The sequence below is a fragment of the Brachyhypopomus gauderio genome, unplaced genomic scaffold, assembly GCF_052324685.1.
Source record: "Brachyhypopomus gauderio isolate BG-103 unplaced genomic scaffold, BGAUD_0.2 sc69, whole genome shotgun sequence".
NCBI lineage: Eukaryota > Metazoa > Chordata > Actinopteri > Gymnotiformes > Hypopomidae > Brachyhypopomus > Brachyhypopomus gauderio.
The window spans coordinates 255,396-269,667 of record NW_027506890.1 but is presented as its reverse complement, the minus strand read 5'-3'; positions in this window follow the sequence as shown (position 1 = coordinate 269,667).

Genomic DNA, 14,272 nt, shown 5'->3' with positions numbered 1-14,272 from the left:
GACTTAGCAAGTGGCGGACTTGGGGGCTCAAGGCGAATTTAGCTAGGGGGCCCATCAACATTAATATGCGAGAAATAAGTCAGCTAATCAGGGGGCCCCTATACAGTGGACTGCAGTGGGAGGGGCACAAGGCAGTTGCCTAGCCATGTCTCTATGCAAAGACCGCCTCTGCATGCAAAGAAGGTGGAAAACGGGACTGCTGTAGGCCATGCTGAGAAGTGGGCACGGGGACAAAAGCACCAGAGAATGAATGAATGAATGTTCAATTTATATAGCGCCTTTCAGGATACCCAAGGCGCTTTACAATTGTTAACACAGGTACAAGTCTCAGACAACCAATCACACACAACGGCGAAAAGCGGCAGCCAATTGCGCACAGTGTACTCTCTACCGGGATCCACAGCCCCCTGGGGGACTGAATAGGTTGCAGGAAGGGGAGAGAGGACAGACCCTAGTGGCAGAGCACCATCCACCACTGGGCATACAAGCACACACACATTCATGCACACACTCAGACAACTGCTTTTTATTGACCAGAGACACAGACACACACCCAGGGAGAATTTGTCATGGACTGCCAATTTACCTAGCCTCCATGTTTTTGGACAGTGGGAGGAAACCGGAGATCCCGGAGGAAACCCACGCAAACACGGGGAGAACATGGAAACTCCACTCAGATAGGGACTTGAACCCAAGACCCCAGTGCTGAGAGGCAAATGTGCTATCGGTGCGTTTTTTTTATTTTTATAAAGAGCAGTATTTCCAAAGAGTGCCACACGGGGGCAGTGTGCGCGTACAGCAGTGCAGCGCTTGCCTCCTCTCTGCAGAATAAGAAGAAAACGTGTAGGATGGCTGCTATTACAAGCAATATTGAGGACCGTCCTCAGCTTGTTGAAAAACTACACGCACGAAGCGAAATATGGAATTATTTTGCATATATTTCAGACAGTCATGGCAACCCCACACATCAAAACCGGTCTGCAAACGGTCCTTTAAAGCTGTACCAACCAAAGGAGCCAATCGATTCTTTTTACATAAAATGCGCTTTCGTTTGACCCACCCAAGCTGCCGTAATGCACAGAACAGTTTGTAATGCTAAAATGACAGCTAAAGCAAACGCAGTGTGTTCGCAGCCCATCTCAATAAACAAGGAAAGCAGCAGAAGTGCTGTGTGGAAATACTTAGAAAACCGAAGGACATGAACAAGCCAGTTTGCAAGCAGTGCTTTCGGAACATTTCAACGAAGCGCTAAAGCCTGGTTTATACTTGACGCGCCGCGAGCAGCGCGAGGGTCCGCGTGGCGAAAATGATGTAATCGCGGTGGACTCGAGCTGTCGATTCGCAAGGACGTGCACCTCTAGAATTTTGTAACTTTTTCATCACATTATTTAATGGTTGTTTATTTTCAAAATACCCAATCTTAACGTCTTCACGTTCTCTCATATTTCGTCCTAGAATTACAAGAGGTTTGTATTTGTTAACGTAATACAAGACAACTGTTCAGTCAGACAGCTATTTGTTTCAAACATTTTCAAGCACTTTAATCTAAATTCCAGCACTTTTCAAACCTGAAACAAAGCAACATTAAAATTCGTCAGGTAAATGTTTCTTCCCCTGTTTTTGTGGGGTGTTTCTTTATACTAGCACATATCGTTTCGGACAAGCGGTTCGAGCAGGGTCGCGCGAGGTGTGCTGACGCGCACGCTACGGTCACTAGTGAAAGTATAAACCTAGCTTAACACAACAAATCTGGCCAAACACCTGAAGGCACGCATATTTGTACAAAATATTCCAAGAGGTTGGTGATCATTCCAATTTCTAGTATTATAGCATACAAAATTATGTGTCCAATTATGGTATCCTAGCAAATGTTTGTCATATTCTTGGTTTAAGAGCCGTAAGTGCAACAGCATACAGGGAGGAGGAAAAAAAAAAAAAAAAAAGTGATCGTACTACAATGGATCAATCATCTATGAATACTGAACTGTACTCTAATACTGAAGTTTTAGTTACTTAGAGTTAAAGTTACTTAAAGTTGTTTAAAGTATACTTAAAATACACTTTTTGCACTAGCCTTTTTTAACTTCCAAATGTGAATTCCAGAGTGCACTACTATTATTTATGTTAATTTATATTAATGTGCAATTATTTATTTTTCTGCTTTAATGTGGTACGGACTACACCTTTTATTTATTTGACATTTGTGAAACAAAATACAATATTCATTTGTTTGTTTATAAAAAATAAATAAAAAGCCTTTAAAACGGAAATGAGCACAGTATCTGACTCTGGTATCGAAAATCGTATCGAATTTCAATACTTTTTAAAGTATTGTATCGAAGTTGTAATTCTTAGTATCATGACAACACTACTAACCACCAAGCCACCGTGTTGTCCAAACTGAGAACTCACGAAGGGCCTGCCGCTGGTGGCTGATGGAGCACGGGGCAGGAGGACATGGGAGAAAATCTCCGGGGACTCGCAAGGGCGGGCCATAGACGAGTTTATCCGAGGAAGACTGGAGATCTTCTTTGGGGGATGACCTAAGGCCCAGCATGACTCAGGGGAGCCTATCAACCCAGTCGCTGTCCCAGAGGCCCGTGATCCACCCAGAGGCCCGCTATCCTAGGACATATCCGATGGGATGCCAAACCGTGTGAATCAAATACCAATAAATGCCCAAGCCACTTCCGAGCCTGTTGTGGAAGACAGCGGTATGGCTTCTGGCCACCTCGTGGTCCTGTCGACTATGGTGAAAAGGTGGGGGAAACCATAGGATGGGGGCAGCGGCCCCACTAAATCCACATGTACGTGGTCGAAACGCTGCTCCAGCACAGGGAACGATTCCAGCAGGGCCTTAACATGGCTACACAAGCACTAACCCAATCTTGGGCATCCTTCCTGAGGCCATGCCAGACAGATTTGTCTGCCACCAGCTTCTGTGACGCCCTCCTGCCAGGGTGTGAGAGATTGTGTATGGACCTCCGGGTCCAACGCATGGTCTGCTGCCATATGGGAGCAGTGGATGCTGATGTGCACGGCGGTGACGACCCCCCGAGAGAGCCCACTGGGTTGTCCTTCCCCGCAACATGCTGGATGTCTGTGGTGAACTCGGAGATGAAGGCCAGCTGACGTTGCTGACGGGCAGACCACAGTTCAGAAACCTTAGCCATCGCGAATGCTAATGGCTTGTGGTCCATGCAGTAAATGGGCGGCCTTCTAGAAGAAAACGAAAATTCCATACAACCAGGTACAGGGCGAGTATCTCGTGGTCAAACGTGCTGTACTTACGCTCGGTGAGACGGAGCTGGTGGCTGAAGAATGCCAAGGGCTGCCAAGCCCCATTGACCCATTGTTCATGTACCGCGCCCACGGCATAATCCGACTCGTCTGTGGTGATTGCAGTGGGTGCGCCAATAAAATGACACCCGCCAGCAGGAGTTTAGCTGCGTCAAAAGCTAGGAGCCGTTCACTAGTCCAATCCACCGAGTGCTTGGCGGCTTTGCCTTTGAGGGCCGTGTAGAGAGGGTGCATGAGGCCGGCTGCTTGTGGGATGAAATGGTGATAGAAGTTCACCATGCCCAAAAACTCCTGCAGGGCCTTGATTGTAAGAGGGTGGACAGGCTACTGGAACGGCCGACGCCTGCTAACGGCTATAGGCGTCGGCCGTTCCAGTAGCCTGCTTTTCCTCACGGACACAGTCTCTCACTTTTGACCTCACTTTTCCTGGCTTCCTGAAACTGCATGGCGGGCAGCGGCTTTTGGCCTTGGCCCCAAAACACACGTGGTAAAAGCAGAGAGCTGGGGAGGGTGGAGGCATGGATGCACAGACATACACACAAGGCGTCTGCAAGAGAGAGCTAATTCCCCATTCCGAACTCTCATCTTTTATATGTTTAATCATCAATACACACGGTGTCCACGAGGTGAACACGAGGTGATCAACCAAATGTGATTGGACAATACATGAAATAATTAACACTGATTTGACAGATGCTAATGACGCATGTCCCCTCCATGCTCAGCATCCTCGTGATGTCACGGCAGACCGAGTGTCGCCGTAGTCCCTTCCAAGCAGAGATTTGGCGTCTCCAGCGAGGTCAGTTTAGGAACACCAGAGGAACATCAGATTAGGCCTCAGCCGAGGCCACAGAACACACGCACAGACATCTGAGGCCTACTGAAGTCACGAGAATGGCTTCAGTGCCTTCTGAAACCTTCAGAAAGGAAAAGTTCCCTGAACAGAAAACACGGCAGGTGTTCGCCCAGTAGGGACAGTATGTGATCCATCAGCTCTGAAGGTTTTGAAGAGCCCAAGCCAGACAGCAAAGGAAGCCTGCGAGCACGCTCTGACTCCAACAGCTCGAAAGTTTGTAGGAGGAGCGACTTAAGGGCTTCATATTTATCGTCCTCTGGGGGGTCTTGAAGGAAACTCACCACTCCAGAGGTGGTGTCATTGTTCTGGGCAGTGACGACATAATAGCCTACTTCTTTGATAATGAATGCTCATTATCAAAGGTCTAAATGTTTTTAACCTTTTTGAACTAAACATTTTTTATTCAATCATGAACTGAATGTAAATTATTTATTACATCAACTATTTATTATTAAAGGATATATTTTCATAGGGCTACATGTGTATGCTCGCCTCTCCCCTCTCTGTCCAGTTAGTGTTCGTCTAAGCTGTGTGTGTGTGTGTGTGTGTGTGTGTGTGTGCATCACACCCCCACATTATGTGCATCACCTGTACCTTGTTTCACCCCCTTATTATGTAACCCTTGTCTTAATATTTGTCTGCCTGCTTTTGTCCTCGTGTAAGTGATATGTTGTGTGTTTACTTTTTGATTAAAGGTGTATTTCCTCTAAGTGATTTCAGTGTTTCTTATAAAGGAGCTGAAAGTTGATTTTAAAAAATATACCGGAGACAGACAACAGATCACTGGTGGTGGGTGATGTTGGTGAGAGGTGTTTACTGGTGAACCTGCTACATGTAACCTCCATATTCTGGGTTCATTTCAATTGCCAAGGGAACATTTTGAGTGAGTCACTGAGATTATTTCTCAGCATGCACCACAACCTCTGCTGCTACACTAGAAGCCAAATGCAGATGAACAGAAGACTATGTTAGCAAATGTTATAGAGAAAGATTAATTTGTCACCATTTTTATTCCATAGCAGTGTTTTTGTCAAGCTCTTCAGATTATTAACACCCCCACTCTCTCTTTAAAAGCATAGCTGTTTTAATTCTTAGGCCACGCAGAAAGAAACAGGCAGAAGTAACATCAGCACACAATGAGCCCTCTGTCCAGTTCATTATGTCAGCGCATGGTGAGTAGATGCAGGTTTGCGTCATCATGAACTATTAACATCCTTCTGGTCTCCATGCTGCTAATTATGTGACAAACCTTGCAGATGGTTCAGAGGCAAAGGGAGCAGTTTGTATTAACTCAGTTTGTATTTTTCTTGTAGGGAATTTGGAGCACTATTTTACAGGTTAACTTTCAGTATCTTCTTCATGGGTATAAATGGTATTTACTGCATTGCAACTTGAGAACATTTGCATTCCATATTGAAGTGACTACAGAACTTGAGAAGACCAGCTAATCTCCCCTAAGTAGTATTTATTTAATATCACAGAATCAGAGTATCTGATATCAGAGTAATATGAGAGTAAAGAGTCTACACAACCAAATTCACCTCTTGTTCCATCCCTGCCGCTATCACATGAGTATGTACATCCACTTGTTGGGAGTGCAACAAGTGGCCCAGATGGGGCCAGTCGATGGCTGCATGGATGGCTTCTCTCAGATGGTGACAGCAAGAGATTTTCAAGCTCCGTTTCCCAGTTAAACATCTTCTGCATGTGCCATTCTCTCTGAACCAATCACACAAATGTTTAGCTCTTTGGTGGGTGTAATAATAATAATAATAATAATAATAATAATAATAATCTTTATTTGTATAGCACCTTTCATACATACATGCAACTCAAAGTGCTTTACAGAATAAATTAAAAGAAATATTAAAAGTGTCACGGTACGGCGGCCCCCTACTGGTCGCCCCCGTCTACAGCAGCAGCTTGTCCTGTGGGTGTGGCGTTGTGTTCGTCCCTCAGGTGGGCGGAGCCCGCGATCCGTCTCACCTGAGGGTCGTTTGTTCGTCTATATATGTCTTGTCTTTGTACCAGTTGACCGCTGGTTATTATATCCTTAATTCGGATCAGTTCACGGGTTTTGGTTTGCGCACTTTACATTTTAAACCATCCTATTTCCCTGAGACTTGGCAGGATCGCTTCCATTTATTTTCGCTCACCCTACCCGTCACAAAAAGGAAGCAAAGATAAGACAAAAAGAAAATGTTAAAAGAAATTAAAGATAAAAAGGAAACATACAAATTATAAAATAATAATAATAATGTAATAAAATAAATATTAAACTAACATAAAATGTAACTAAATAAAATAAGTCAAAAAGTAAAGTAAATAAGATAATAATAATCGGAAAAACTATTAAAATAATTAGAACAGAGTAAGCTACTCACACTCACACAGAGCATGACCTTCACTCTCACTGGTTTTCTGCGAACTGTGTGCTCGACAGCCCACAGTTATGCGCGGCCACCTGGTGCTCGACTCCCAGCTGAGGGTGAAACTCCCAATCACTCAGTTACCCTGCCTGGTAACCACCAATGGTGCCACCTGTATACCCCCCCTTGGAGTCCCACCGCCAAACCTCTCGACTCTTGTCGAGTTAGATCCCCTGATCCTGACAGTTCCCTATGAACTGCGTCTGGCGTCGCCTGTGTATACACGTACCAGGAGAGAAGTCACAACCTCTGCAATAAGTTTCTTCTGAGGAGAGAGAAGTTTAACTAAAAGTAGATCTAAAGAGGAAAGTTTTGAGACTCTTCTTGAAGCTGTGAAGGGATGAAATGCCTCTGAGCTCTTCAGGAAGAGAGTTCCAGAGCTTTGGGCCATAGTGGCTAAAAGCACCCTTGCCAATCTTTAATCGGCTTTTAGGAATCACTAGTAAATTACTGTTTGAAAACCTTAGAGACCTGACTGGGACATATCTAATTATCATTTCACTGAGGTAAGGAGGAGCAAGACCATGAAGACATTTAAAAACCATCACTAGAACCTTAAAATATATTCTAAACCTGACAGGTAACCAGTGCAGTGAGTGGAGTGCAGGTGTAATATGATCTCTCTTTCTCCTGCGGGTCAGAACCCTTACAGCAGCATTCTGAACTCGCTGTAGGTGAGAAATAGAGCTCTTTGGGAGAGCATATAGAACAGCATTACAATAATCTAGCCTTGATGTGATAAATGCATGGACAAGTTTTTCACTGTCAGCAGGAGAGAGCATATCTTGGACCTTAGCAATGTTTCGAAGGTGAAAATAAGCATGTAGTCATGATGTGTGATTTGAAGCTGAGCTCATTATCAAAGGTGACACCCAGGTTCTTAACACATAGTTTGGCATTCAGATTCATTTGATTTAAATAAATCTGGACATAGAGCTATTTCTTTAATTATTTCTGATTGGCTGTTTAAGTCGTATGAATATATGTATTGTGTTGGGCAGTTCAGGAGCGAGTACAGCATCTAATTGTTTCTGCAAACAGATGTAGTATGGAGTCAGTTCTGTGCAAAAACTAGGGGGTGCAAAAACACATTTCGCGAGTGTAAATATTCAACTCGTGAGCATAAATATTCAACTCGCGAGTGTAAATATTTAACTTGTGAGTGTAAATGTGACCGTCGCGAGCACAGAAAGCCGAATTGCATGTGCGTTTGTGTTAGTGCGCATGCTCAAACTGTCTTTTTTCATGCTTGAGTGTTTTTTTCCAGGTTAAAAGTAAAATTTGGGTTGATCTAACTCAGGGATTGGCAACTTCCATGATAAAGAGGGCCAAAATTTTTTCAGCACTATTATTGGAGGCCACATGACCACGCACTTCAAATAATTGGATATAAAAGACACTACAAATTATTCTCAATAAGAACACATTTTAAATGAATTCAGATCTGTATGTTTATTGCACCAACATACATCTATTTTCTGCATATAAATGCATTAACATGTCCTTAATAAGCAACAAAGACAAAACATTTGCTTAATAAAAAAGTGCAAAAAGGAATTTGAACTCCTTCCGATGAGGCGGACACAAATGCTGAGAAGAGCGAGATTTAATAAGGGGAATTCCATAAGCGAAGTCGTTTGTACAGGCACGGGTCAAAACGGGAGAGCCGTCCAAGTGGTCAACAGGACAGGCAGGAGTCGTAACAGGAGAGCCATTCACAACGGAGAAACACAACGGAGACGGAAAATACCAGAACAGCGATGACAGAGATAATCCACAAAACCGAACAAACCACAAATAACAAACAACGGACGAAACACAGAGATACAAGTACACAGGACTAAACTAGACACAACTGAACACAATGACAACACGTGCGTGGCAGGAAACCAGGGCAACAGACACGCAGGGTGGGATAACCGGGCAAGGAACAACACCAACGACGAACAGGGACACCGGAGTGACAGCGAGTAGAGGGGGCGTAGCCCTATGTGACAAGAACAAAAAAGTCCTGCTCTATCGGTTTTTTTTTTCTTTTAATTATTAAATTATTATTGATCTATTTGCGGGCCGCACTGAGTGAGGACGAGGGCCATGTGCGGCCTCCGGGCCGCCAGTTGCCCATCCCTGATCTAACTTATAAATATAAGTAAATAGACAGTCTTAACACGTAATACCTATGATACGTTTTACTAACATGTACATGGATTTTTGTAGAGATGTGTTAAGTGGTTCGAACATTAAACTTGCCACCCATGACTCTGCCCCCAAAGTGCCAAAAACACCCCTTGTCAAAGCTCGCGCAAAAGAAGAGATGAAGCAAATTTGCTTGTCGCATGAGCACCATCATGAAATCGAGAAGGAAAAAAATGTGAAAAAAGACATTTTTAGCGTGCACACTAACTAAAACGCGCACGCAATTCAACTTTCTCTGCTCAGTCTGTAGCAAACTATAATTCATATATTTTCACATATTTTTATTTTGTGCATTTTACATCTGAATAAATTCAGATCTCATACTACAGATCAAACAAATTTATATAATATACATAAGCAGAGTATGTTAACCTAGCCACTAGGGTGCACACACCAGTGTATTTTAGTGCCGGTCCCAAGCCTGGATAAATAGGGAGGGTTGCGTCAGGAAGGTGCTGACCCTGGTGACACTGGTGCTGTGGTCCAACAGGGCATTAGCGGAAATTGGACTACTGTTGGGACAAGGAGGAGGAGGGGAGGAGGGAATAGGGTGCTGAAACTGAAGGAGAGGAGGCAGAGCAGGAAGGTGGAGGTTAGAGTTGGTACGTTGAATGTGGGCTCTATGACAGGTAAAGGGAGAGAGCTAGCTGATGCGATGGAGAGGAGGAAGATAGATATACGGTGTGTACAGGAGACCAAGTGGAAGGGAAGCAAGGCCAGGAGCCTTGGTGGTGGCTTCAAACTCTTCTATCATGGTGTAGACAGGAAGAGAAATGGAGTAGGGGTAATCCTGAAGGATGAGTTCAGTAAGAGTGTAGTGGAGGTAAAGAGAGTAAGTCACAGGGTAATCTGTGTAAAGTTAGAGATTGATGGGGTGATGATGAATGTCATCAGTGCTTATGCTCCTCAGGTAGGTTGTAATGTGGAGGGGAAGGAAGAATTCTGGAGAGAGTTAGATGAAGTTGTTTTGCATGTTCCTAAAGAAGAGAGAGTGGTTATTGGAGCAGATTTAAATGGAGATGTTGGTGGAGGGAACAGTGGTGATGATGAGGTGTTGGGTAGCAGTAGCGAACAGTGACCATTATACCTGGGCCCGCTTCCAACCCCCCTCCCCCCAAAAAAATATTGTTTCCTCTCCTAATTAACTGCTATTTAAAAAAAAAATTAATTGAGACGACAGTACAGCTTTAAAAACGCAATAAACAATAACATGTACTAGATAACTTCTTAAGCAAAATAAGGTTCCAAACAAAATAACGTTCACAGCTCCGTGTTCCTCGGGAGCGGAATATGTAAACAACGCGCACGAGGACATCAAAGGAATGAATTGAAACTAGCTAGCGGTGGTATGCTAACAACAGCTAGTGTCGCCACAGCGGGCGGAAATTATCATACAGTTAAGGGACATAATGCCAACTGGACTGAACATCGGTCCCAGTAAAACAGTTTTAGAGATAATTTTAATGAACATCGTATTTACAACATTATCCTAACATGATAACAATATTATTAACAATACATTGTAATTTGTTGGAACAGAAAACTTGTTTTTAAGTGGGTTTACTCGACATAGCGTTATCAAAATCAAGCTAGCATGGACAGTCAACATCCCTCATCTCCATTTTTTTTTTTAGAAAAATTGTTTTACTGACCTGTGAAATGTGATACTCTTTGATCTTGTGATCTTGTTGTCGTAGTTTTGACAATTTATGTCCCTCTTTGGTTTTCCTTACGTGACTGTCTGCTAGATCTCATTTTTATGTCCATCCATGGATGCTCCTCAATGCACGACTCAATGCATAGTAATGGCACCTGCGCGGCGCATGCTAAGTCACGTGATATCCAATCCAGTAATATAGATCAATGATCCTCACAATAGAGATTTCTATTTTAAGGCTTTCACACCGAGTCTGGTTTTAACATATGAAAAACAGGCACGTCAGAATGTGAAAATGAACGCATGTAAATCAATGGCGTCTTTCACGTCCAGTGAAAGCAAGGACCTTAATAAGCTAGGTTTATACTTTCGCGAGTGACCGTAGCGCGCGACTCCGCACACCTCGCAAGAACCTCCAAGTACCCGTCGCTGCAGAATCAAAAGTCCAAGGGGTGGAGCTGGATCTAGATCCAACACCATCCATAGTTTCTTTTGGTCGGTCCAGGGGGTGGGCGGAGCTGCATCTAATCCAACTCCTCCTACGTGTCGCTTACGTTTTCCGACCAGGAAATAGAAATCCAATAAATTCACCCTTTTACCGTTTAAAGATCAAAATGTTCTTTGAATGTTATTTGAATAACACAATACACGTTTTTTTTAAGTATACAAGAAAACGTAAAAGTGGACAGGAATAATGATCTGTGATTGCCAACATAATAAAGTACAGTACATTTCTTTTACCTTTAATAAAATTACTTTTTTCGTTAGGACGGTACACTTCAGGTGTGCAGAATGGACATGGTATTTACTGAAACAAGTAGTGCACTGCACAACTGAAAGCGTCTGTCCTTTTTTCAAAACTGTGATATGCATCTATAGATGGATGGAAAAATATAAATAGCATTATATTAGTTGTGAAGTTTTTCAGTGAACTGGTTAATTAGGATCATGGCCATTACATGCACGCACTACTGAATAACAATCCCCCTCGAAGTGTCCATGCGGTACCGAACAGCACAACCATTACAAATTTTAAGTAACTACAGCAAACACGAATTAATTTAACAGTTTATGTCCAATATGAAGAACACAACATTTAGCTAACCGCTCGTCTTCTAACATCAGTTTTTACCGTTGCTTACTTAGACACCTAGATTAGATAAACTTAACAGTGGCTGTTCGTGCAAACAGAAACAGTCAGATTTAGTATAATCACCAAAGGAAACTAGTTAATAGCATTAGGTTTATTATTAACCTACTTTCACATTCGTGATTGTTCACAAATGAACGGCATGTGAGTAAATAAGAATAGTAATGTAGGACGACAACGGTGATTTGGAATGGCTGATCTGATACAACTCTGCGTAGTGCAATTACTTCAGACCAATGAAAACACAATGGTGGGAGGAGTTGGATCTAAGATCCAGCTCCACCCCCTGGACTTTTGCTTCTGCAGTGATGGTTATCTCCGAACCTCCGCGAATGGCGGAAGCATTCATACGTCTGAAACGATATGTGGTAGTATAAACACCCCTCAAAAACTGGAACAAACATTTACCTGACACATTTTATATTCCAACTTGGCAGTAAAATGGATGTTTACAACAGTTGTTGATCAGCAGACACTGACCCAGGCTCAGTTTATCAGATATTAAATAATTTAAACTTAAGTAATTGTAAGCCTACTGAAATCCATGATTTAGGTTTCTCAAATTTTGCAGTATTTATATAAAAAGGTGTACAGCTTATTTTTTTAAAGGAGACATTTTGTATACAATAGTTCCAGGTTTCTACAATAAATAGTTCACTGAACAAAAAAAACCTTTTGTTGTAATTTCTTTAAGGGTCAGTGTATCTTTTAATAATATATGTAACAAACTGTGATACCGTGATACCGCGGTATTTTCTGAGACGGTTATCATACCGTGAAAATCTCATACAGTTGCAACCCTACTCGGACGTGACCGTGAAGTCAGGAAGGGGGTGTCTGTCAGAGGATGTTCCTCTTTCCCCCTCTGAGTAGAGCAGTATGGACTGTTCGCTGTGCCAATCCCCGAAGGAGGCTATGTCACAGAGCGCGGAGGCCTCAGTGGAGGATGACCATGGATACGGCAGAGGATACATCTGCGCGGTCTCAGGAGGTGCAACCGGGGACTGGTTCCGCAAGGGAGTCGCCAAGGATATTCTGGGTCCCTCCCGAGGTGCACAGAGGAGCGCCTAATGTGCATCAGCAGGTGTGTCCTTCGGTGGCGTCTAGAGGGACTAAAAGCGCGTCCACCGTGAGGACTGCTGGTGTGCAACCCCCTGAAGCACTTAGCGGCGCTGCACGTGGTGGAGGAGCTAGTCCGAGGACAGGAGGGACTCTGCCTATAGAGTTGCCTGTGGCTTTAAGGGGGTTGTCTCCCCTGGCCACTCTCCTACATGTGGGATGCCTGTTTTCATGGGTGCCTGTGCCTGTGTGTGTGTCTATCCCAGTGTTTCTTCCTAATCCCCTTTTCTTTCTTGTGCCTCTTGTGTTTCATGTTCCCGTGTGTGTTCGTGAACGTGCCAGTGTTGTCTAATGTGTTTTCCCCTGTCTTCCCAGGGAGGGTGTTCTAAAGGACTCCGTGGCAGGCCTCGCCATTGGGGATGACGACTCCCGGAGGCTTGCTGTTCCGGCGGCTCCAGATCTGCCCGTCGGTGTAGGTTTGGGGCCTTCCAGCTAGGCTGGATGCTCCGGGAGTAGCGGGCCCATGATGGGGGCTCTGACACGGAACAGCTCTGGACCCCTCCTTTTGGGCGCGTGTTTATGTCGTCTGCGTCTGGTTATGTCCATATATGTATTTCCGTGGGTGAAGATTGTAAGTGAGTGTGTTCATCGGTCTCACCTGTCGCTCGTCTCGTGATCACTTGGGGTTGATGTAGTTTATCTATTTGTGCGTTCGTGCAAAGTGTGTAAAGTGCGCTATTGTACGACAACATTCTATGTTAAATAAAAGTGTGTTTGGACACGACGCACTCGCCTCGTCCTGCCTGCCAACCAGTGGCAGCCTCTGACAAATATCTCAGGGGGGGCAATTGTTTTGATGACATCCAAGGTGACCATTTCAGTGGGTAAATAAAAAACAATGACTTAACCAATGAAAATATAATGATAAATATATATTTCTCTTTACATTATAGACTGTACAGTATTTGTGCACCGATATATCTTGTAAATATCATCAATCAATCAATCAAATTTTATTTATATAGCGCTTTTTACAACAGTTGTTGTCACAAAGCAGCTTTACAAGTGCCGGGTCCTAGCCCCCAGTGAGCAAGCCAAAGGCGACAGTGGCAAGGAAAAACTCCCTAGTTTTTTGCATGAGGAAGAAACCTTGAGAGGAACCAAGACTCAGGGGGGGAACCCATCCTCCTCTGGCCGACACCGGTCACCATGACAACAACAGCAATTTATACAGAAAGAAGAGAAAGAAAAGGAAAAAGATGTAATAATGTCCATCATGGTGTAGGCATCCGGTTAGGCAGGAGGTGGCTGGCCCAGGAGGATCGCTGGTCTCCTCATCTCATCATTCCTCAAGCAGGCGGGCAGCCATGTGGAGAAATGAAACAGGGAAAATTAGCGCTGCATGGGGACATATACAGGACAGGTGAAATTATAAACATTTCTGGAATGTGGCAGCAACTCCGGCATTAAGTTAAACTATTACAGCCTAGCTAAAAAAAAGGCAGAACCAGAAGTTAACATAGGGTTGGGGGCATCCTGAGACCATGACATCCGTCCACTGCACTGTCAACAAACTTGAGTGACCTCGAGCAGTGACAGGATGACAGCACCAGCGCCCCAGTCTA